This window comes from Natator depressus, chromosome 1, assembly GCF_965152275.1.
Source record: "Natator depressus isolate rNatDep1 chromosome 1, rNatDep2.hap1, whole genome shotgun sequence".
NCBI classification, from domain to species: Eukaryota; Metazoa; Chordata; order Testudines; family Cheloniidae; genus Natator; species Natator depressus.
Window position 1 is genome coordinate 264685883 of NC_134234.1, and position 25110 is coordinate 264710992.

At 41.5% G+C, this 25110-nt stretch overlaps 1 long non-coding RNA gene across 1 annotated transcript in view; it reads right to left on the reverse strand.

Annotated features, from left to right (window-relative positions):
• LOC141986494 (uncharacterized) overlaps positions 1-25110 on the reverse strand; it is a 153152-nt gene that overhangs the window by 61179 nt on the left and 66863 nt on the right. The window contains exon 3 of the long non-coding RNA XR_012639296.1: positions 9422-9485. This is a non-coding gene — a long non-coding RNA (uncharacterized LOC141986494). The remainder of the gene's footprint in view (positions 1-9421; positions 9486-25110) is intronic.

Sequence of the window (25110 nt, forward strand, 5' to 3'; positions counted from 1 at the left end):
AAAAACTGCAGAAAACTACAAATATTCTGGAGGAATTCAGAAGTGATGAAGGGTTCGAAAGAATACTGGTAGATTCTCTTGAGCTTGCTGAAGAAATAGACTTTCCGACAGATTTTGAACCAGAGCCAATTTGCATTCCGCAAAAGAAGAAGTTACTCACTTTGTGCAGTAACAATGGTTCTTTGAGATGTGTGTCCCTGTGGGTACTCCACTCTAGGTGTCGGTGCGCCCCTGCGCCGGAGATCAGAGATTTCTCACAGCAGTACTCAGTTGGGGGAAGGGCGTGCATAGGAGTTGTCTCGTGCAGCCGTTGGCACCTCCTGTAGCATATGCTCCCCCGACCGTCCCTCTGTTCCTTGTCTACCGCACAGCTCAGCTGTGTGAACTCCGAAGTAGTGGAGCACCCACAGGGGGACACATCTCGAAGAACCATCATTACTGCACAGGGTGAGTAACAACTTCTTCTTCTTCGAGTGGTGTCCCTGTGGGTTCTCCACTCTAGGTGCTTGTAGAGCAGTACCCCACCAGAGGTGGTAGGGGTTCAGAGTTATGTATAAGTGTGTGATGAGAGCACTGTAAGGCCAATGATAGAGTCTGAGACAAGGCCTTGGGTGATAGCGCAATGTTTTGAAAAAGTGTGCTCTGATGTCCAGGTTGCAGCTCTACAAATATCTATTCAGGGGACATTGTTCAAGAATGCAATTGATGTCGCCATGGCTCCCGGTGTGTGGGATCTGATGCCCACGGGGAGTTCTTTGTGATGCAGGTGGTAGCAAGTTTGAATACAGGTAGAGACCCATTTGGAGAGTCTCTGAGTCGATATAGTAGAGCCCTTGGAGCGCTCTGCTGTAGAGAGGAACAGTCTTGGTGACTTGCTGAATGGTTTAGTTCTGTCCAAGTCGAAGGCTACAGCCCGTCTGACATTTAGTATGTGCAACATTGCTTCTTGAGAGTCGTTATGTGGCTTGGGATAGAAGGCGGGTAAGTGTATGGTTTGGTTAATATAATTTGTAGCCACTTTGGGCAAGAATTTTGGGTGAGGACATAACATAATTTTGTCTTTGATAAATATAGTGTACGGTGGTTCAGCCATCAATGCTCCTATTTCACTGACACTTCTGGCAGACATGATTGCACTAGGAATGCGACCTTCATTGACATATGAAGGAGCGAGCAGGTTGCTAGAGGTTCGAAGGGTGGTCTTGTGAGACAGTTGAGCACAAGATTAAGATCCCATGGTGGTGCAGGTTGGCATACTTCTGGGTACATGTTCTGTATACCTGCTAGAAAGCGCCATGTAATTGGATGAACGAATATTGAAGCCCCTTCGATCTGTTCAAGGAGGGCAGTAATGGCAGCGAGGTGTACTTTAATAGAGCTTAGAGCTAACCCCATTTCCTTCAGTTCTAGTAGGTAGTCTAGGATCATAGAGAGAGGCGCCTTGGTCGCATCCAGCTGTTTTTGCTGACACCAAAGGGAAATCTACTCTACTTGTGGCGGTAAGAATCTTCTCTACTTGTGGCACCATTTCTAGTGGTGAGGGGATGGCTATTTAGTAATACCTGTTTTACTTTCTCCGAACAGTTCAATTTCCCATGTTGGAACAGAGAGGAAACATGCTTTGAGATGGAGTTTCGCTAGGTCTGGATGGAGTGTCAGGCCGTTGTTCTGGGACAGGAGGTCCGTCCGGAAAGGCAGCAGTTGTGAGGCACAGACTGCTAGACATGAGAGGTATGGAAACCAAGTCTGTCTGGGCCATGTGGGGACAACGAGAATTATGTATGCTCTGTTGAGTCGTATCTTGCGGATGACCCATGGGATCAGTGATATCGGCAGGAAGGCATACATGAGTGACGTGTTCCACGGGATGAGGAAGGCATCCCCTAACGATTCCGGTGCCAGGCCTGCCCTGGAGCAAAATAGTGGACATTTGTGATTTGCCGCTGAGGCGAAAAGGTCGATTACTGGGTGACCCCATTTTTGGAATATTGTGTCGAGAACACTGTCGTGGGTTTCCCACTCGTGTTCCTGTGAGAAGTGCCTGCTAAGGTTGTCGGCTGGAGTGTTTTGGCACCCTGGTAGGTATGATGCTGTGATGTTTATATTGTTGCGGATGCAGAAGTTCCATAAATTCATGGCTTCTACGCATAGCAAGTGAGACCTGGCTCCTCCTTGGCGATTGATGTAAAACATGCACACCACATTGGTGGTGAGAATAGAGATTGAGATTTCTCATATGAGTGGGAGGAAGTGTCAGCATGCATTGTGTACCGCACGGAGTTCCAGGAGATTGATATGTAGTCGAGTTTCTGTTGCAGACCACTTGTCTTGTACGTTGTGGTGACGCAAGTGAGCGCCTCAACCTATCAAGGAGGCATCTGTTGTAATAGTCACTGACGGGGGGTCTTGTTGAAAGGGAATCCCAGAGCACACATTCCCTGGCTTTGTCCACCATTGTACGAAGAGGATAACCCTTGGTGGTAGTGTCACACGTCTGTTGAGAGAGTGTTTGCTGGGTGCACAGATCGTGCTCAACCAGTGCTGCAGACAGTGCGTATGGAGTCTGGCATACTTTACGAAGAAAGTCGTAGCTGCCATATGTCCCAGAATCTGAAGGCATGTCCTCACTGAAGTTTGTGGGCTGATAGTCACCATGGAAATAAGATTGATCAATGTAGTGAATCTGCTGTATGGCAATATTGCCTCAGCTTGTATGGGGTCTAGGTCTGCTCCGATAAACTCCAATTGCTGGGTTGGTTCCAGGGTGGATTTCTTTTCATTTATCTGTAGACCTAGCTGGTGAAATAGGTCTATCGTGGTCTTCAGCATGCCTGCCGTCTCTTGTCGGTTGGTACCCTTGAGAAGGCAATCGTCCAAACAGGGGAAGTTTATGACCCCTTTGCATCGTAAATGTGCTACTACTACCGCAAGTGTTTTTGAGAATATGCGGGGAGCAGTAGACAGTCTGAAGGGAAGGACCCTGTATTGGTAGTGGTTGCGTCCTCCTGTGAACCTCAGGAACCGTCGGTGGGCAGGATGTATTGTAATATGGAAGTATGCTTCTTGGATGTCGAGAGCTGCAAACCAGTCCCCCTCATCTAGTGCTGGGATTATTGTGGTCAGAGTGACCATTTTGAACCTCTGCTTGCATATGAACCTGTTCAGTTTTTGGAGATCTAAGATTGGTCTCCACCCCTATCCTTTCTTCTCGGTCAGGAAATATTTGGAATAAAAACCCTCCCTCGGTATTGATGTGGTACTGGTTCTACAGCACCCAGCAGTAGGAGGTGGTCTACTTCCTGTTGCAGAAGGTGCTCATGAGAGGGGTCCCTGAAGAGAAACAGGGAAAGGGGGACAGCGCTGAAAGGAATGGTGTAGCCAGACTGTATGATCTCCAAAACCCATTGATCTGTGGTTATCGCAGCCCAGGCATGGTAAAATGGGCATAGTCGGTGACCAAAATTGTGGGATGGGGTATCTATTGGTGCTACAGGTGTGGGGAGGTCATGCATACTCTCGACCAAGACTTCAAAATTGTGGCTTTGATGTAGATGGACGGGTGGACGAGGCCTGGTTCTGTGGAGCTCGTCGTCTCTGAGCCTGTTGTTTAGGTCTGTTCTGAGTGAAGTATCTTGGTTGTTGACGGTTAAACAAGGTGTCTCGTGACCTCTGGTACAGTGTAAAGTGAGGGCATTTGTCAGGGGGTGGTTGTATGCCTAGTGTATGCAGCGCCATTCGGAAGGCCTTCATGGTATGGAGGACATCGTCTGTTTGAGACGAGAATAGTTTATCCCTATCAAAGGGGAGGTCCTCCACTTTTAGTTGCAGTTCGTTTGGAATTCCCAAAGCCGGCAACCATGATGTTCTTCTCATAACTACAGCTGTTCAGGCAGCTGTGTCCGCTACATCCATTGAAGCTTGCAGCGCTGTGCAGGCTATTAACTGACCCTCGTTGATAATGGCATTGAGTTGAGGACGTTTATGCTCGGGGAGGTCCTCCATGAGCTCTTGTATTTTACATCAAGTGGGGAGGTGTTGCAAGCTCTTGGAGGACAGGATTAGAATTCAATATGATCTTGAAGAACTGGGGAATTAGTCTGAAATCCACAAGATGACATTTAATAAAGACAAGTGCAAAGTACTACACTTGGGAAGGAAAAAATCAAATGCACAGCTACAAAATGGGGAATAGCTGGCTAGTTGGTGGCACTACTGAAAAGAATGTGGGAGCTACAGGGGATCACAAATTGAATACAAGTCAACAGTGTGAGGCAGTTGTGAAAAAGGCTAATAACATTCTGGGGTTTTATTAAGAATAGTTTCATATGTAAGACATTGGTATTTTTCCTGTTGCACTCAGCAACGGTGAGGCCTCACCTGGAGTACCTTGTCCAATTCTGTATGCCACACGTTAGGAAAGATGTGAATAAACTGGAGAGAGTCCAGAGGTGAGCAAAGAAAACGACTGAAGATTTAGAAAACCTGACCAATAAGGAAAGGTTAAAAAAAACTAAGTGTGTTTATCCTGGAGAGAAGAATGAGGCGAGACCTGATGATAGCCTTCAAATACATTAAGAACTGTTATAAAGAGGATGATCAATTGTTCCCCATGTCCATGGAAGGTAGGATAAGACATAATGGGCTTAATCTGTATGGAGATTTTGGTTAGATATTAGGAAAAACCTTGTAAATATAAAGGGTAGTTAAAGCTGGAATAGCCTTCCAAGGGAGGTTGTGGAATCCCCATCATTGGAGGTTTTTAAGAAGAGGTTAGAAAAACACATCAGAAATGGTCTAGATTTACTTAGTCTTACCTCGGTGCAGGGGGCTGGACTTGATGAATACTCTAGATCCCTTCCAGACCTAAATTTCTATTATTCTATTATTTTCATTTGCCTTGCTTACAGAGGGGCACTTAACTGAGCCAGGATTTTACCTAAATATGAGCACCGAATAAATGTGTTCCAATTTTTTAAAAAGATGTTTGCAGAATTGAGGGTTTTAAACATATTCAAGAGAAAAAACATTTGCTAGGGAGGTAAACTATGGAGTATAAGTGGAGCCACTAGGCTCCAAAGGAAAGCTACCAAAGGAAAGGAGATAGAAGAAAGACTTGTAAAACGTGTGGTTTTACAACCAACAAACCAACTTACTTTAAAGGGAATCAGAGTAGCAGCCATCTTAGTCTGTATTCACAAAAAGAAAAGGAATACAGACTAACACGGCTGCTACTCTGAAACCTGTCATTATGCAAGGCACTGAATTTAGCCGTATGGAGTGGAAATCTATCAACTTCATGAAAAAACTCGTACAGATACAGACAGACATCATCTTCCTTTCCAAATGCAAACAGACGGACATCATACCAAAAGGACTGAAGGTAAAAAATCCATTACAATCTACATACCACACAGACTATGCTGACAGCTTGTGCCACACGCTCTCAAAGAAACTGCGGAACCACCTGATCAACATCCTCTACAGCAAACAGGGAAAGATTAAGAATGAGCGCTCAAAACTGGATACTCTCATAAAAAAAAACAACCTTCCACACAAACTTCCTCGTGGCTGGACTTTACTAAAACTAGACAAGCCATACACAACACACACTTTGCTTCTCTACAAAAGAAAAAGGACACTACACTTCCTAAACTACTACATGCCACAAGGGGCCACAACAGTGGTTCCCTTAACCCACCCAGCAATATTGTTAATCTATCCAACTATACTCTTAGCCCAGCAGAAGAATCTGTCCTATCTCGGGGCCTCTCCTTCTGCCCCTCCACCCCCACGAACATGATACAGTTCTGTGGTGACCTAGAATCCTATTTTTGACGTCTCCGACTCAAGGAATATTTCCAACACACCTATGAACACATACTAAGACCTTCCTACCAAGACTACAAAAAGAAGGATTCTGGGTGGACTCCTCCTGAAGGTCGAAACAACAGACTGGACTTCTACATAGAGTGCTTCCACCGACATGCACGGGCTGAAATTCTGAAAAAGCAGCATCACTTGCCCCATAACCTCAGCTGTGCAGAACACAATGCCATCCACAGCCTCAGAAACAACTCTGACATCATAATCAAAAAGGCTGACAAAGGAGGTGCTGTTGTCATCATGAATAGGTCAGAATATGAACAAGAGGCTGCTAGGCAGCTCTCCAACACCACTTTCTACAAGGCATTACCCTCTGATCCCACTGAGGGTTACCAAAAGAAACTATACCATTTGCTCAAGAAACTCCCTGAAAAAGCACTAGAACAAATCCGCACAGATACACCCCTGGAACCCCGACCAGGGGTATTCTATCTGCTACCCAAGATCCATAAACCTGGAAATCCTGGACTCCCCATCATCTCAGGCATTGGCACCCTGACAGCACGATTGTCTGGCTATGTAGACTCCCTACACAGGCCCTATGCTACCAGCACTCCCAGCTATCTTCAAGACACCACTGACTTCCTGAGGAAACTACAATCCATCGGTGATCTTCCTGAAAACACCATCCTGGCCACTATGGATGTAGAAGCCCTCTACACCAACATTCCATACGAAGATGGACTACAAGCCGTCAGGAACAGTATCCCCGATAATGTCACGGCTAACCTGGTGGCTGAACTTTGTGACTTTGTCCTCATCCATAACTATTTCACATTTGGGGACAATGTATACCTTCAAATCAGCGGCACTGCTATGGGTACCTGCATGGCCCCACAGTATGCCAACATTTTTATGGCTGACTTAGAACAACGCTTCCTCAGCTCTCGTCCCCTAATGCCCCTACTCTATTTGCACTACATTGAGGACATCTTCATCATCTGGACCCATGGAAAAGAAGCCCTTGAGGAATTCCACCATGATTTCAACAAGTTCCATCCCACCATCAACCTCAGGCTGGACCAGTCCACACAAGAGATCCACCTCCTAGACTCTACGGTGCTAATAAGCGATGGTCACATAAACACCACCCTATACCGGAAACCTACTGACCGCTATTCCTACCTACATGCCTCCAGTTTTCACCCAGATCACACCACACGATCCATTCTCTACAGCCAAGCTCTACGATACAACCGCATTTGCTCCAACCCCTCAGACAGAGACAGACACCTACAAGATCTCTATCAAGCATTCTTACAACTACAATATCCACCTGCTGAAGTGAAGAAACAGACTGACAGAGCCAGAAGAGTACCCAGAAGTCACCTACTACGGGACAGGCCCAACAAAGAAAATAACAGAACGCCACTAGCCATCACCTTCAGCCCCCAATTAGAACCTCTCCAACGCATCATCAAGGATCTACAACCTATCCTGAAGGAGGACCCATCACTCTCACAAATCTTGGGAGACAGGCCAGTCCTTGCTTACAGACAGCCCCCCAACCTGAAGCAAATACTCACCAGCAACCACACACCACACAACAGAACCACTAACCCAGGAACCTATCCTTGCAACAAAGCCCGTTGCCAACTGTGTCCACATATCTATTCAGGGGGCACCATCATAGGGCCTAATCATATCAGCCACTCAGAGGCTCGTTCACCTGCACATCTACCAATGTGATATATGCCATCATGTGCCAGCAATGCCCCTCTGCCATGTACACTGGTCAAACTGGACAGTCTCTATGTAAAAGAATAAATGGACACAAATCAGATGTCAAGAACTGTAACATTCAAAAACCAGTTGGAGAACACTTCAATCTCTCTGGTCACTCGATTTCAGACCTAAAAGTTGCAATTCTTCAACAAAAAAACTTCAAAAACGGACTCCAACGAGAGATTGCTGAATTGGAAGTAATTTACAAACTGGATACAATTAACTTAGGCTTGAATAGAGACTGGGAGTGGATGGGTCATTACACAAAGTAAAACTATTTTCCCTTGTTTATTTCCCCACACACACACACACCCCACTGTTCCTCAGACGTTCTTGTGAACTGCTGGAAATGGCCCACCTTGATTATCACTACAAAAGGGTTTTTTCCCCCTGTTCTCCTGCTGGTAATAGCTCACCTGAAGTGATCACTCTCGTTACAGTGTGTATGGTAACACCCATTGTTTCATGTTCTCTATGTATATATATCTCCCCACTGTATTTCCCACTGAATGCATCCGATGAAGTGAGCTGCAGCTCACGAAAGCTTATGCTCAAATAAATTTGTTAGTCTCTAAGGTGCCACATGTACTCCTTTTCTTTTAAAGGGAATGTTTGAACCACAATGTCTTTTAAATTACAACTTACACTTAAAACTTAAACTTACAAAACCCATGTGCACCGACTTTTGGGAAGGCAAAAGAGTTAAAGAATGTTTTTTCATTAACACTCCCCCAGAGCACTATAGCTCATTCAGAGACAGACATTCCAATAGTATGGTTCTGGGTGCAGTTGAAAGAGCATAGATTTGACAGATGTTCAGATACAGAACGGAACAGAACCAGCCGGCAGAGACTGTCTTGCTGTCCTGACACTAGTACAACCTGTTAAAAATATTAATGTTTCCTTCAATGTAAATGAATTCAAATATTGTTTTCCTGAATAATAAAATATTTGAAACACACTTCATGGCTTCAAGCATGAGATACCATGCAGTATTTACACCCTAACAGAAAAGGCATTAACCACAGGGGTGGAAGATAAATTACACCTACAAACCTTTCTTCTTTTATTCTGCTTTTCTGAAAGACTGCAATAAAAAGTCATATAACATGCGATGGGGAAAGAGCAAGCAAAGGACTAAGCAATTAAATTCCACTGAAAACAAATACATCTATAATATGAATGAAAGATGCATTGAAATATTTGACACTTGTTTTCCTGCAAGAAGACTTAGCTTTTCACAAGAATCTTTTTTTTTTAAAGAAAGAACAAGACAATGATGACACTCCACAAAAAGAAAAGTGTAAGTGCCAATCAAAAGCTCCATACAAAAGGCAACAAGGTGTGTCCAAACTATTAATGATACTAAGGGATTCCCCGCTCCCGCCCACCCCGCATTTCATTTTTGAAAGAAGTAAATAAACTAAAAGTCACCAAATCATTTTAAAGGGCAGTTTCACTTTAAAACATCAAACTCCACAATATCATTTTTACAGTCACTTTTTATTGTCTCTCAGTAACTTCTAAATCAAATTTTCCATAAGTCACAAAAAATGTTTTGTTTTCCCAGAAGTGCCAGCACTAAAAACAATCTGGACTCCAAAAATCAAGTAGTGCCCCTTTTCTTTTCATGTCACCTCTGGTAACAAAGAATGTTCTGGCAAAACTCAGGTATGTAATGTGTGTACAAACCCCAATCATCGGGAGAGAGCCCCAGAGCAGCAGGACTGTCTACAGGAACTTTGTCAGCTGGAAAAGACAAAAGCACTTGTGTTTTCCCACTGTCTTCTTTTCTGTGTCCCTGAGTACCCACCTGGGAACCTCTGCTTTCCTTAGACAAGTTCCTAAGCAATCGGATTATATTCTGAGATTTCTTTCTGAAATAGAAAGAGTTAGAGACTTTAAGAAAGAAAAAAAGCAAGTAAGCAGCAAGCACAGGTCATTTGACAGGCTATACTAAGTAAGCTCGTCCAAATCCCAAATTAAATTCCAAAGCACATAGCTCTCAAAATTAGATTATAATCAAATAAATTTTGGTCCTGAGCACAACATCATGGCATTTCCAGTAAGCTAACTTATCTTTCTTCTTCCTCTTCTTTTACTAGAGAGAGATCAAAAAGGCTTCTCTCTAGTCCTTTATTTTGAAGGTGTCATGATTCAAAAACCCCTTATCCAATTTACTTGAAGTTTGGGAGAAAAATTGTGTCCTAACTCCACACCTAACCAATATGACTGATTTAAGAGAGGGAGCAAAGCAGTTTATAATGGAAACTCAGCTGCAACTTTAACATTGGAATAAATGCTGTTACTCTGTACTGCCACACAATCTATACTTGCAGAAGAATTTACTGGCAATAGCAACAATTAGGTCTCCTAGGGAGCAAAAACAAGGTAAAATGGTATGATGCATGTTAAGAAAATGAAAAGGAATCTGTAACAAGAAAGAGACTTTAGGAGAAATGCTTAACTGAATGACATTAAATTAGTATCAATTTATAGAATACTCCCCCACCAGAGATCAGGATGAAATTAGCTCTTGTCACTGTTAGAGTGAAATCAAACCCCCATTCTTTCCCACTGGCCTTCCTGCAACTACATAAGACTCCTGCATGGCCCAGGAATCATTTCTCTATAGAAAAAATATTTATGGTGCTGAATGAAGGAGAGGTAGAGACCATGAATTTTCAGACAAACTTGTTTTGTTAGCACCTAGATTCTGCAGTAATAGGTGAGCCATAAACATATGGCTGTTCAAGTCACAGCTTTCTCACAATGTTCCTTCATGACACTTAGGGGTACATAAACTCTCCCTTATGAAAGTTAAGATCAGATCATCATCTCCTTGGAAAACATAAAGGAAACAACCAGTGGTGGATTAATGATTTTGCCACCCCTGGCCCCTTATGAACTTGTTTTAGTTTTTGTACAAAATTCGTTTGAACCCACCGGTAGCTGTTTCCTGCGGCAAGCCTGGGAGGGAGGGGGTGGGAGCGGAGCAGCGGTGTGCTCGGGGGAGGAGGCAGCAGTGGAACGGAGGTGAGCTGGGGCAGGGAGCAGTTCCTCTGCCCCCCAGCCTGGGTTACTTGCTGCGACCCTCCCCGCGTCCCCAGCTCACCTCTGCTCCACCTCCTCCCCTGAGCGCACTGCCGCTCTGCTTCTCCTCCCTCCCAGCACTTTCGTGCGGCAAGCCTGGGAGGGATGAGGAAGGAGGGGAAACGCGGAGCGCCCGCAGGAGGAGGCAGGGCTGCGGATTTTGGGGGGCGGAGTTGGACCGGGGGGGAGGGCACGAGCTCCCACCAGCGCCGGGTAAAGTCAGCGCCTATGGCTATTATAAATTTGCCACCCCTGCAAATTTGCCACCCTAGGCCTAGGCCTTGTTGGCCTAGGCGATAATACACCACTGGAAACAACCCTGGCAGAAAAAGGAAGGGCTAATATACTGATAATAGCTACCAAGTTCTCAGACTTATTTTCAGAGATGCTGAGGCCCTCCAGATATCATTGATGTCAATGGGAGTTGTGGGTGCTAAGCACATCTGATAAGGTGTGGTGTACAGAGTTTTAAAAATTGTTTTGACGTGGTTACTGTACCTTGAAGGTCTGGAACATTCTGTGCTGGAGTTCAAAAGACTTGTTGGGTGGACAGGGTTGGAATGTGAATTGGGTTGGAAACCTGAACCCAGAAGTAAAGTGGTATCGAATGCAGCCTGTAAATAAGGACCCCATGCTAACTTGGTTTACATTTATTTTATTTTAGCTCCTCCTTATTCCCATAAAATTAGCCACTCTAGTTCTTTAAAAAGGCATGATTGGCTTATTTAGGTCTTGCAATATAAGTAATTAGTAGAGCTGTCGGTGAATCGCAGTTAACTCATGTGATTAACTCAAAAAATTAATTAGGATTAATTGCAGTTTTAGTCACACTGTTAAACAATAGAATACCAATTGAAATTTAAATATTTGGATGTTTTTCTATATTTTCAAATATATTGATTTCAATTACAATGCAGAATACAAAGTGTACACTGCTCACTTTATATTAATTTTATTACCAATATTTGCACGGTAAACGTGATAAAAGAAATAGTATTTTTCAATTCACCTCATACAGGTACTGTAATGCATTTATCATGAAAGTACAACTTACAAATGTAGATTTTTTTTTTGTTATTTAACTGCACACAAAAACAAAACTATGTAAAACTTTAGAGCCTACAAGTCCTACTTCTTGTTCAGCCAAGTGCTAAGACAAACAAGTTTGTTTACATTTACAGGAGATAATGCTGCCCGCTTCTTATTTACAATGGCACCTGACAGCAAGAACTGGCATTTGCATGGCATTTTTGTAGCTGGAATTGCAAGGTATTTATGTGCCAGACATGCTAAATATTTGTATGCCCCTTCATGCTTTAGCCACCATTCCAGGGGACATGTTTCCATGTTAATAACGCTTATTAAAAAAAATAATGCATTAATTAAATTTGTGACTGAACTCCTTGGGGGAGAACTGTATGTTTCCTGCTCAGTTTTACCCGCATTCTGCCATATATTTCATGTTATAGCGGTCTTGGATGATGAGCTGGCATATTGTTCATTTTAAGAACACTTTCACTGCAGATTTGATAAAATGCAAAAGTGGTACTAATGTAAGATTTCTAAAGATAGGTAAAGCACTCAATCCAAGGTTTAAGAATCTGAAGTGCCTTGTAAAATCTGAGAGGGACCAGGTGTGGAGCATGCTTCCAGAAGTCTTAAAAGAGCAACACTGCGATGCGGATACTGCAGATCCTGAACCACCAAAAAAAGAAAATCAACCTTCTGCTAGTGGCATCTGACTCAGATGATGAAAATCAACTTGCATCGGTCCGCACTGCTTTTAATTGTTATCAAGCAGAACCCATCATCAGCATGGATGCATCTCCTCTGGAATGGTGGTTGAAACATGAAGGGATATGTGAATCTTTAGCACATCTGGCACGTAAATATCTTGCGACACCGGCTACAATAGTGCCATGCAAACAACTGTTCTCACTTTCAGATGACACTGTAAACAAGAAGCGGACAGCATTATCTCCTGCAAATGGAAACAAACCTGTTTGTCTGAGCAATTGGCTGAAGAAGAAGTAGGACTGAGTGGACTTGTAGGCTCTAAAGTTTTACATTGTTTTGTTTTTGAGTGCAGGTTTTTTTCTGTACATAATTCTACATTTGTAAGTTCAACTTTCATGATAAAGAGATTGTACTACAGTACTTGTATTAGGTGAATTGAAAAATACAATTTCTTTTATTTTTTTACAGTGCATATATTTGTAATCAAAAATATAAAGTGAGCTCTGTACACTTTGTATTCTGTGTTATAATTGAAATCAATATATTTGAAAAGGTAGCAAACATCCAAAAATATTTAAATAAATGGTATTCTATTATTAACAGCATGATTAATTTTTTTAATTGATTGACAGCCCTAGTAATTAGTAATTGCTTCAAGGAAGCCCTAACAGCCAATGCAAGGGTTGCCTCTATCTGCTTGAGAGAGGAAGCAAAGCAGATGTAATTTGCCCATCTAGATAACACAGTATCATCCAAACTCTGTTTTTTCCTATCATTGCCTCTAGGAGGAGGGATCCAACCTGGTACCTCTGGATTTTAAAGCATGAGCCTCTACTGCCTGAGTTAAAGGACCCATCTCTGCTAGCCAAGGCTCTAGCCAGCTTATCAACCTCTCTGAGTGTCCCAGTCACCATTAGAAGGGAACAGATCACCACACTGAGTGGTTGTGGATTACACATAGCATTATATATAACTTAAGCAAATTATAAAATTTTCACAGAACATCTGTGATTGTTAATTAAAAAAAAGTAAATCTGCAAAGAAAATAAATCTGCAATTATGTTTCAAAACATCACACTGGAACACAAATTGGAAAAAAAATGTAAGACTTTAACTTTAAATTCCATATTTCTTAGTACCGTTCCCCTCCTTACCGCTCCCTGGAACTCACAAGTTTGGAGTGAACTCATTCTTGCCGTAATTTCTTCACTTTTGTCATTTTGTGATATAAGCTTAGTATTATTTCAGCATAATTGTTGTATTTATGTGTTTTCAGTAACAGTTATGTGGCAAAGTCAAATATCATTTACAGTATATTGAAAAAACAAAAATATTAAAAATCAAAAAAACTAAATTATATCTCCTATCGTCTACTTTCAGACAGCATCTTTCTTCTTCCTATGCTGTCTTTTATTAAAATCTAATACTAATACCGGGTTAATGTGACAGCTCTGAGTATTCAAACCAGGTTTGGAAGAAAAGAAGGTTTTATTACTTTTGCAAAGAAACATAGATAACTTAAAAGTAAAAGAAGGATGAAAAAAATCTACCAATTCTGAAAATAAATAGAAAAGAATGTATAAGCTAAAAAAAATTCCAATATTTCTAGTTAATTAGGCTGTGAAGTTTAAGATAAAAATACTAATTCTCTCTGTGGTATGTTATATAGAGTTCCGTTGCTCCGAGATACCCATCTCTCCCAATATAAATTATCTTTATGCGATTCAAATAAAACACTTGTGTAACACTGAAAATTGTCTGATTTTAAGGATAGCATTATAAAGGTGGTATCATGTATTAATATAGATATATACCACTAATGAGAATTAGAATTTGGATTCGTCAACCCAAAAAATATACATAAAACAACTCAAAAATAGATTTACTCCTGCTGGAATTCTTCAGGCGTGTTATGACTTCAAATGCAACAGTTGCAAAATTCCAGCTGGAGTTCAGCTTCTTAAAAAGCCATTAGACATCAAAGCATGAGTCATTCTTCAGTGAACATTAAATGACAAAGTTTGGATGCCATTAGTGAAGTTGAACGTTAGGGTTTTTGTAAATCATTAAAACAGACGCAACTCAGTGTTCCAGTTATGTCAACATTTTAGAAAGCTTGGAAAATGATGTATTATTACAAACTTGTCCTTGTGGATGGGTCTTAACAATAACACCAAATCCAAAACAGCCCTGCAGTTTTGTTAAGTTTGAATTCTGAACCAAATTCTCATCTGAATTGCTTAGCTTGAGTCTATCTCTAGATAGGATAACACAAAAGAGATCTTCTTACCTTCTTTTTTTTTTCCTGTGACTCAAGTTACAGTAGTACAGGCCCGCACCTTGTCAAGTAGGTGCAATCAGTTGGAACCAAGGGCTTTTTAACCCCCTGAATTGCTACCTTCTCCGCATGATGCTGCCCTTCTATTGAGAAGTGGTTCATTTCAGAACACTGCAGCACATTAATTTCCACAGTTGGAGAGAAATGGATGTTACAGAGTCAAACTGATATAACCTGTTTATTTATCAACACTACATATGCAAGTTCTGTTACTCAAATAGAGACAGACCAAACTTTACACAGGCAGCTCTGGAATCTCCAGCTCAGTCACCAGGCAACTGTCTCCACTGCTGTCCTTCCAGGTCTTCCATCATCCATCCATCCATCTCCTCCTGGCTGGCTGCCATTTCACCCTCCAGTTGAGAGCCAGTATAGCAGTAGCAGATGCATCACCAACCCCCACTGCCAAACTGCTACTGCTCAGATTCATTGCAATAGCTACACAGGTTACTATTTAGAGAAACCAACAGATAGATAACCAACACTTCTTCACAAAGTCACTAGGCCAGTTTGCAAGCCAAGCAAAGTGAGCTGGTGATAGAGTCCTGTAGAATGCTCAGTATATGATGCATTTGAGGAACTTCTTCTATAGAAGAGGTTGTGAAAGAAATAAGCAGTGACTCTGGGCTTGTTCATTTAAAAGAAAATTATAACTTTTGGAAAAGAAAGAAAAACCACAAAAGACACAAGAAAATATTCTTCCATAGCTACACATTTCTGCCTGATCTCTACTGAACCAGGAATCAAACTAATTAATATAGACTGAGGAAAAGCAATGCAGCCTGAGGGCATGAAACATTCTGAACAATCAGATGGGAGGGAAAGTGGTAGCCTGATACCTCTACCGTGTATTCCTGAGGCACATAAAAAGATAAATCTTTGTTTTGCTCTCTACTCTTAGCCCTTGTTCATTTCTCTCACTCAGCTTTCTTCTGAGCTCCTCCTTAAGTTCTTTTGGATTGTTCTACTTTGTTAATAGTTCCTATTGTTTATTCACTTGCTGCTGCTATTCTCCATCACCTAGTAGCGATGATATTATCACTAGCATCCATGTAGGGTGATCACCATAGACCATGGAGCCTGGCAAGATAATCAAGAGAAAGGAGCATATGAATTATAAATCAGAGGGAGGATGTCACTCACAACCAGAAGGTGACTATGAACATCATGAATACACAGAAGGGTGGGATGGGTGCAGAATATAATCAAAGTTAGGATGAGGCTGGATAAACTCAAGTATCTTATTTTACATAGGGTCCTACAGAACATATAACTGCCCTGGGGAGAAACTACAATATCCACCAAGGTAGGTTAATAGCTTATGAATCACAGAACAGACTCAATCCAGTTCATTCTTTTCTTCTTAAAGACCTACTATCATGAGTCTTTCTGTCCTTGAAGGAGCTCATGATATTATCGATACTGGCAATATACTTTATATGGTAGAGAAAGACCCATGTATTTGAATTACTTCCACCAGAAATGCTGGAAATCTTTCAAAGTAAAACGCTTTGATATGACTCTCTCATGTCAGTAGCCTGCGGTACAAAGTGTCTTAAAAAAAAAACAGATTAGATTTGTCTAACTGCTTTCTAAACAGATTCAATCCTTAAAATGGAATGAAATTTATTTTTCTTTCTACATTTTAAATAATTTAGTTTTTAAATAATTAAGTGGTTTATTTTAATAAGTTTCTTCTGAACTAAACAGGAAACAACAAAACTGAAAAGTGAACAGAATTTATTAGGAATATGATAGCTTGAGTAGGTTGCAGTAATTTAAAAAATCCATTATACATAATTAAGGAACTTGATTAATATAACTGCAGATTTCCTCAAAGTGTTTTAGTTTAACATATATAGCATATGTAAATAATTACATAATAAATGGTGGGGGAATTTCAAACTCTGATCGTAGTATGTATATTACCAAAGCCATTCTAGAATGTTCTTAAAATTAGAATTTGGTTTCTCATCTTCATGAATAATTAGCTTTGCACACATACACATACACTCTCACCCCATTTGCTCCATCTATACAGCTGGATATTAGGATTTTTTTTTTAAACAGCCAGCTAATGTACAGTAGTTGAATGAGATAGATGAAAATACACAAGAGGAAATGTGTCATTAAACAAAGTAGAGAATAATTTTTGAGAAATTCCAGAATATTTTGTTCTGGGCTCATTTTACAATGAGAAAAGTAAAACTCTCTTACAGCTGCCCAAGGTGGGAAGTTGTGTAAGCAGAGCCACTGAGCCCTTTCACACACTCGCAGCTGTTCAGCAAGGTCAAAGTAACATGCATGCTGAGGGTAGCATCTGTGTGCCAGATCTTCTCAGGTGCATTTATGCACCAAAGATTATACTATCTGCTCAGCCTCTCCCTAGTCCTTGCTACTGGGCTTGGACAGGAGCCACCAACTGGATTGAAATCTTAAGCATTAGGCCGTATCTAACCCAATGCAGTGTTACTCAAATAGTTGATGGAACATTCACCCAGTTTAACAAACATCAAGTTTAACTTTGCATGTGCAGGAGTTAGGTAATGAAGCTGTTTAAAAGACTGTCTAAAAATGTTATGATTGCCTATCTTGCAGAAAGGAGACAATTTGCAGCCAAGTAGTTGGTACATTTTCCTAGTGAATTATGTTTCTCAACACATATTACTGTGGGTGGAGATTATCCTCCCTTTTCTTCAACAGAAAAATGACTTGCCTCCGAGAGAAAACAGAATCTGTCATTCTGAGAGCTGATAAATGCTAACCACCTCTGGAGGTGTTCTTTACTAACATCTTAAAAATAGGGAAATATCATATCATGGGATCCAGGGAACAAAGAAAGGTTGCGGGCAGGGGGGCGAGAAATACCACAATTTAAACATGGATATATTTAGTGTCTAGTTCACACTGGCAATGACAAATAAAATACACTTTAAAAATATAGTCCACTGTTTAATTAACTAATGATTTTATATTACATAGCATTTTGCCAGTGAAGGAGGACAGAAAAATGTGCTTTACTAATAAACAAGTTATTTGTTCAGTGACGAGCACAAAAAGAACATAGATGGTGGTGGTGAAACTAAATGAACATGATAGTTCCTTTCTAGCCTTAAACCTGTCAATCTATGAAGACAGTTTAGGGAAACCTATATATTTGTATCAAGAAAGTGGTATTAATTTTCCCTTTCTCCACCCAAAGGATTCCTGGGAAGCACTTCAAATATTAGCTCCCTTTATACTGTGTTTTGTTCAGGAAGACCAGAATCTAGGAATAGAAGCCATATTGGAATAGAAGATTTATGAGAAATGCCATCGAATATAGGGTCGTGAGTTCTCCACAACACAGGCTTTAAAAACACACTAAAAAGAACATTTAGCTAGAAGAGTACAAATCTGAAACCAGTAAAGCATAACAAAAAAGAAGCCAGAGAAACCCACATATAACAAATCTGAGACAAGAATTTCTCGGTCAAGGAAGGCGGTTCTATTTTTCTAATCATTGCTGCATTCTTCAACTCTTGAAATGCTAATCAAATAATGTCACATCAGGTGCAAGAGAAGTGGGATGCAAGTCCTATTGCTGGGCTCAAACAGTCTGAAGAAAAACAGAAGTAGGACTCCTTATATTTACGGTACCTCATGATGAACCACATCCAGTTCTTAAGCAGCTCCCTCAACTTCCTCACTGCCCAAAGTCCTTTTTAAGTCCTGATCCTACATGATATTCTTGCTTCAAATGGCACTTGCTACTTTCAACCCTGTAGTTAGTGTGGAGAATTTCTAAAAGTCTGTAATAAGTTCCATGTTTGCTTTAAATGTCATTCATGTTTGCTGCCTAACAGGCAGGCATGAAGGCCAATGAGAAGGAGAAATAGAGCATTCAAACAGAAGTGGAATGAGACTCAGAATATAAAGGACTATTCTCTTTTATTGATACAGAATGAACTCCAGTGTACTACAGCCTCATCCAAAATCCCTAATTTTTAAGAGGTCTCACCAAAAGACATAGGTATCCCCATAAGTAAGGTTATGTTTTACTAATGGGTATTTTTAGTAAAAGTCATGGTCAGGTCAAGGGCAGTAAACAAAAATTCACGGCCCACGACTTTTACTATATATCCCTAACTAAAATTTGGGCGGGGGGTGCGAGTGCTCTCGAAGAGGTAGCGGCCCGGGACCCCCGCTGGTGCTGAGGGAGGGGACCAGGCCGTAGCTCAGGACCTCCGCTGGTGCTGCGGGAGGGGGGAAATGGTGGGGCTCACAGGCTCCCTACTCAGCTCTGCCGCATGTCCCTGCAGCTCCTAGGCAGCGGAGGGGCTAGGGGGCTCTGTACACTGCTCCTACCACAAGCGCAGGCTGCGCAGCTTCCACTGGCTGGGAACTGCAGCCAATGGGAGCTGCGGGGGCAGGGCCTGCAGGTGCAGGGAGCACATATAGTGCCCTGGCCCCTCTGCCTAGGAGCTGCAGGGCCATGCCAGTGGGAGCCAAGGAGCCTTCCACCCCGAGGTAAGCACCCCTCTTCATCTCCCAACCCCTTGCCCCTAGCCCTGACCCCCCTCCCACACACCCAAACTGCTGCCTTACCCATAAGTAAAGTTTTTGTAAATCAAAGTTTCTATAGTCAAACAAAAGCACAGACAATCCAATCCAAAGTTTCCTACAAAGAATTGGCAAATCTCTCTATTCATGAAGTTCCTTTAAAACTGTCCCTCAGACATTTAAAACAGTTCCTTTAGTTCCATATCTCTCCACTTAATGTCAATAAGTTCTTTCCCATATCATCTCAGAAGCTGTCATGCTCAAATTCCTCATCTTCACATTCTCATCGAAATTCTATACAAAGTTTCTATAATTCAAAGTTCATTTATACATTTGTATATATTGTATATGTAGCTATCAGTCCCATTGGACTGTTAAAAACTTGAACAACCTTAGCCTTTCACTGATTAAATAACTTTTACAACTTCAACAATAAAATCCACTTCTGTACAAAAATATATTGTAGAATTTATACCAACTCACTGATTGTGAAAGTATGTGCAAATATCTCTTTCACTCTTCATTTTTAACAAATGAAATGATGTTACTTAGCCAGGAAAGAAGATGCTTTATACAGAAGTTGAATTAGAAACTCCGTTCCTTCTTTTTACCTTTTCCTGTAATACACTAAGTTAATGGCCATTAAATTTAGAACAAATAAGAGGCAATACTTCTCTGCTTTGACTGAAATGGTTAACTGGTACTCACTAACCTCCATGTCAGGACTGAAATTCCAAACCTTAACTTAAAACAAGAACTGTGCACAAGGTAGGATTTCCTGGATGGGAGTCAATACAGTTGAGTCCCTCATAGAAATGCCAATTGCCAAATGCCAATTGCCAAAAATCTAAGATTCCTCTTTTCATCAGTCTATAAACTTCTCAGTGTGTGGTAGGAGAAAAAGAAGGAACTAGCAAATTTTTATCCTACCCTCCAGAATTTTGAATTTCTCTGCCAAGCCCTCTATAAAGCATCTCCTTTCTTAGCTAAATAACTTCTTTTTAAAATGAAGAATTAGTGTCCAATGAAATAAATTAAATCGCACTGAAAGGCACAGGCTTCAGTAAGGCAAGGATGGTATCAGTTTATCCCAGGGCTCTGATTAACTCAGTGATTTGGGAGGCCTACATCAAGATTCTGAGTGAGCTTAAAATACTCTTTCTTGATGGAGAAGACCTTGCTTGTCCAACGCAGAGAGGATTACAACAAATGACACTGACTCCTTTCATGCCTCGAAGTGCTCCACAGGAGTTTGCCCGGCACAAACCCAAATCTTTTCAGACCCCACAGGATCAAGGTCCAGGGAGCTTTTTTTTAAAATCTAGAAAGACTTTGAGCCTACCAGCAAGACCTTCAGATGAGTCCTCATACCCCATATTGACAACCATAATGGGGAGAGGGGACGTAGCTTGTGAAGCACACAGTAAGGCCCAACTGCTGTCTGAGATCATAGAATCATAGAATATAAGGGTTGGAAGGGACCTCAGGAGGTCATCTAGTCCAATCCCCTGCTCAAAGCAGGACCAATCCCCAACTAAATCATCCCAGCGAGGGCTTTGTCAAGCCTGACCTTAAAAACTTCTAAGGAAAGAGATTCCACCACCTCCCTAGGTAACGCATTCCAGTGTTTCACCACCCTCCTAGTGAAAAAGTTTTTCCTAATATCCAACCTCAACCTCCCCCACTGCAACTTGAGACCATTACTCCTCGTTCTGTCATCTGCTACCACTGAGAACAGTCTAGATCCATCCTCTTTGGAACCCCCTTTCAGGTAGTTGAAAGCAGCTGTCAAATCCCCCCTCATTCTTCTCTTCCGCAGACTAAACAATCCCAGTTCCCTCAGCCTCTCCTCATAAGATGTTTCCTGTCTGCCCTTACTTAACTCTGTCTTGTGGATGTGGAGGGAGAAGAATGAGGCCCCCTCTCCAAGAGCTGCAAAATTTCAAACGGTGGATAGCGTTGAAGTTCCCAGCCCTCCCTGACCCTTATTTTGTTTCCACATTAGTGGGCCTCAGCCTCCTGGTTGTATCCACTGCCAGGCCGGGGCTCTACTCTAGGGCTTATCCTGGAGAGAGGTCATGGCAGACATCTCTGTTTCGTGATGAAGAGAGGCTGGGAGGGCCCAGAGGGTCCGCTATGATTGATAGCGTACCTACTCCACATAAGAAACATCTTTCTGAGTCTCCTCATCTATGCAACCATTTGCAAAGGTAAAGAAACATGACTGGTTACAGGAAGCAGGCTGAAAAGTAAAAGCCACCAAAATCTTCTTCAGATGACTGGCTAAAGATGGAAGTGCTAGCTACTGTACAGCATCATAATCATCATTTGCCTCTTTTCATTACATAAAGATTATTGGAAGGAAACATGCTCAGGTGTTTTATTAATGGATTTAAATTTGTATGTATTATAGGTGGAACGCTTGTGAATAAATATGTGAATAACAGAACAGTGTTTTGCTGGACTTGCTGGAATGAAGGAGACAAAGCTAATGTTGACTGATCAGGCACGAGGAACATGAAAGTAGAATCTTTTCACAACTATAAGCCAAATCCTGCAAAACTCATCAATGTATATGGACCACTTATTGCTGCATGGGTCCTCTCATGGGATTTTATGTGTGAGTAAAGTCTGGTGTGTGTGGATTTGTTTTCAGAAACTTGGTTACCTCAAGCTCATCATTATGTTCCCATGCCTGAAAGCACTGCTGGTACTGTAAAGAGTGCATGTCCTCAACCAAGAATTTCAAATATTTGTGGTTTGGTTTTAACCCTCTAAAAAAGGTACTTCTGCTCTAGTCCAGCATCATACCTCAGAAGCACAGGAAGTATCCAGACATGTTAAATATATTAAGACTTCAGAGAACAGCAAGAAAATGATGAAACTGAAGTCAGTAATATTATCCAGTTCAAAAACCTATGTGGTAATTAAGCATGCTATAACTTGGACAAATTTTGGACTGGGGTGGAATTTTGGTCAGTTTCCTAACATACTGAAGGATAAAGAATAGTGCTTCTAGTCTGCCCATCTAAAAGGCCTTAAGAAACTTCACTGCCTTCCCTTAAGTGAGATTGGGATGCTTTTCCATTGACTGAGAAGTTTGCACTATTATTTTCCGCATGTTGATATGGTGCAATACTAGCAGTCGATATTTTTACGTACAAAATTGAGCTATGTAAATCTAACAGCAGCCTTTTGCCATCCAGTAATGGTGTAGTGCTGATTGGATTTAAATAGGAGAATGTCAATGTTAAAACTTTCTGGTATCAGACCGCAGGTTGCCTTATGTATCCAGCATTTTACCATTTAAGCTCACTGCAACCGAATTCAGTTTGTATCAATGGTGATTTATATCAAGCATTGGGAAGACAGGTCATCTCCTAGTGCTGTCTTACAGAATTATAATCAAGAACACAGAAGCTTATAGCAACAAATAAGAGGAAGTCAGAGAAACAATTCATGTACTCTCAAACCCTGTAATGGTCATTCTATTGCTAAAAATATCTTCAAGATATTTTTGTTTATAACAGTTTAGTTTTTGGAGGAAAAACAGCATTGTGAACACCATTTTGAGTGTAAACTACTCTGCATTTTCATTATTGTCTTTTTACCTTCATCTTGGACTGGGATTCCAAGAGATGTTAGCAAAGAACTAACAGTGCAGAGCAATCAAGAGTCAATAACCTGGAAGGTCTTCCATTCAAATGGAAGCACCTTAGGACAATAAACTAGCTGATACTAGAGGAACCAGATCAAGCAGGTGAGCTTATAACAAAGCTGCAGAGCACCTTATAAGAGACTTGAAACCACCTGATTTGGAGGGGAGGGTCAGGAAGAGAAGATTTGAACCTTATAAAAGGAAGGCTCTCTCACCTGCCATTTTGGAGGGAGAAGAAACCAGAAGTAGATGAAAGCAAGACTGGGCAGAAGGAGGAGGAAGAGAAGAGGGTCCTGACCAAAGGACACTGACCAAAACCCAAAGGTCTCTTGGTGTGGTGAGGAAACTGAGGCAGGGTTTTGCATGAAGCGTTTGTTTTTTCCATAGTTCTTGATATATCTTGCACTTTGTCCATGTGACAAATGTGATTGGTTTAGAGATTCTGTTGCAAAATCTGTATGTCCCTCTCTTTCATTGTCACAAGGCCCCTGAAGGGGAAAACAGTCATTCAGAGGGTCTATGGCTTTGGTGGAACTTTGGGAGCAAGATCTACGAGGGAGGTTTGGATGAGCTGGCACGAGTTTCAGGGTCTAGACAGTTGGACTGCAGAGTCCCCATCTCTCAAGTAGGCGTGCTAGAGAGAGGCTCTACATCCTGAAACTGTACCTAGAAGAGGCTCAGAGACAGTGCCTAGACCCCACCCAGCCCAACAGCATATGGGATCCAGTGGTTGGATCCAAGTATAGAAATCTGGTGAGTATCAATCAGTGTTGTAACAATCCAAGTAGAGCAAATTTTGCACAATTCAATTTCTCAACTTATTCAAAAGTTCCTTATCTGTTTAGCAAACACTAATAACGTATCTTACAGATTGTTATACACAATAGATGACAGATGACTACTTACTCAAACAAATACTAGCTGTGAATAAACTCAACAACTGTCTTTTCAGGCTTGAACGAAATAGAAGTATTGCAAATGTAAGGCCTCAAACTTCCGTATTTTGCAAAATGCAAGCCTTGCAAAAATAAAGCTTACGCTTGTGACTTGTGGTCAGGAAACGAGGCAACCAGATCGCGATTTATGCTGACTCCTATGTACTTATCAATCCAAAACTACCCACATTCAAAATCTAATTGGCTACAGAAAATAAATAGGCCTAAAAATTAAATATGCATCAATTATACAATTAGGGCAACCACATAAGCAATGTGGCCCACCCTGATTGGTTGGTCTGTTCTAAAACGCGGCCATCAGACCAGATAAAAAGGACGAAGGCACGGGGGTGGGGTGTGTGTGTGTGTGTGTGGTCGGTCGTACCTGACCCAGACCCTCTGAACCAAAGGGACATGCACTTCTCGACTGTCTGTATCTGGCCAGTGCGGAAAACGGCCGACTGAAGGGTAACGTATTTTTCGGACGAATGCAGGGTAAGTCTATGGAGTAAAGAAGTCTGGTCGCTCGAGCCAAATTGATCATAGTCGTATCGATACCATAGTATAAAATCAATAGTAGATGGCTGACACATAATAGCTTTGCATGTGTTATTGCTTGTCTTTTACATAGTCCTAGCAAATGCATGTAGCGCGGTCGTTCATCAGCTTTATGTTGCCTTTAAAAACACCAGGAATATAGGGCTGGTGAACAATATTTTTACCTGTGCTTGTCTTCGGGGCTTTTATTATAACCTGCCAGGACCAACATATGTAGAGCCACTGTTCAGGAACTCGCAAATGGTCCACAATATTACTTGTACTTGTGCTTGTCTTCAGTATAATCTGCTTTTTGTATTAATTCTTATTCAGTGTTGGTCTTTGGTTTTCCTTTTCTTGTTTTGTTTATGCTGTTATTATAGTCGAAAATCATTAAAAGCCTTTCTTGAGGAATAATTAATAGTTCTTACTTATTTTATACAGACACCACTTAACCTCATTACATCTGTGTTGGTGGTGGGAAATAGCGAACACCCCGAGGTGAAATAGGGCCCCGAGACGTGCCTCGTTCTTCCTTGATCTCCGCACTAGCTACTGTTCAATATTTACTCTGGGAAATATTTTCAATGACACAGAGGTATTAGATGTCCAGTGAAAGTCAATTGCAGTTGGATGCCCTAACATCTGCACTTTTGAAAAAG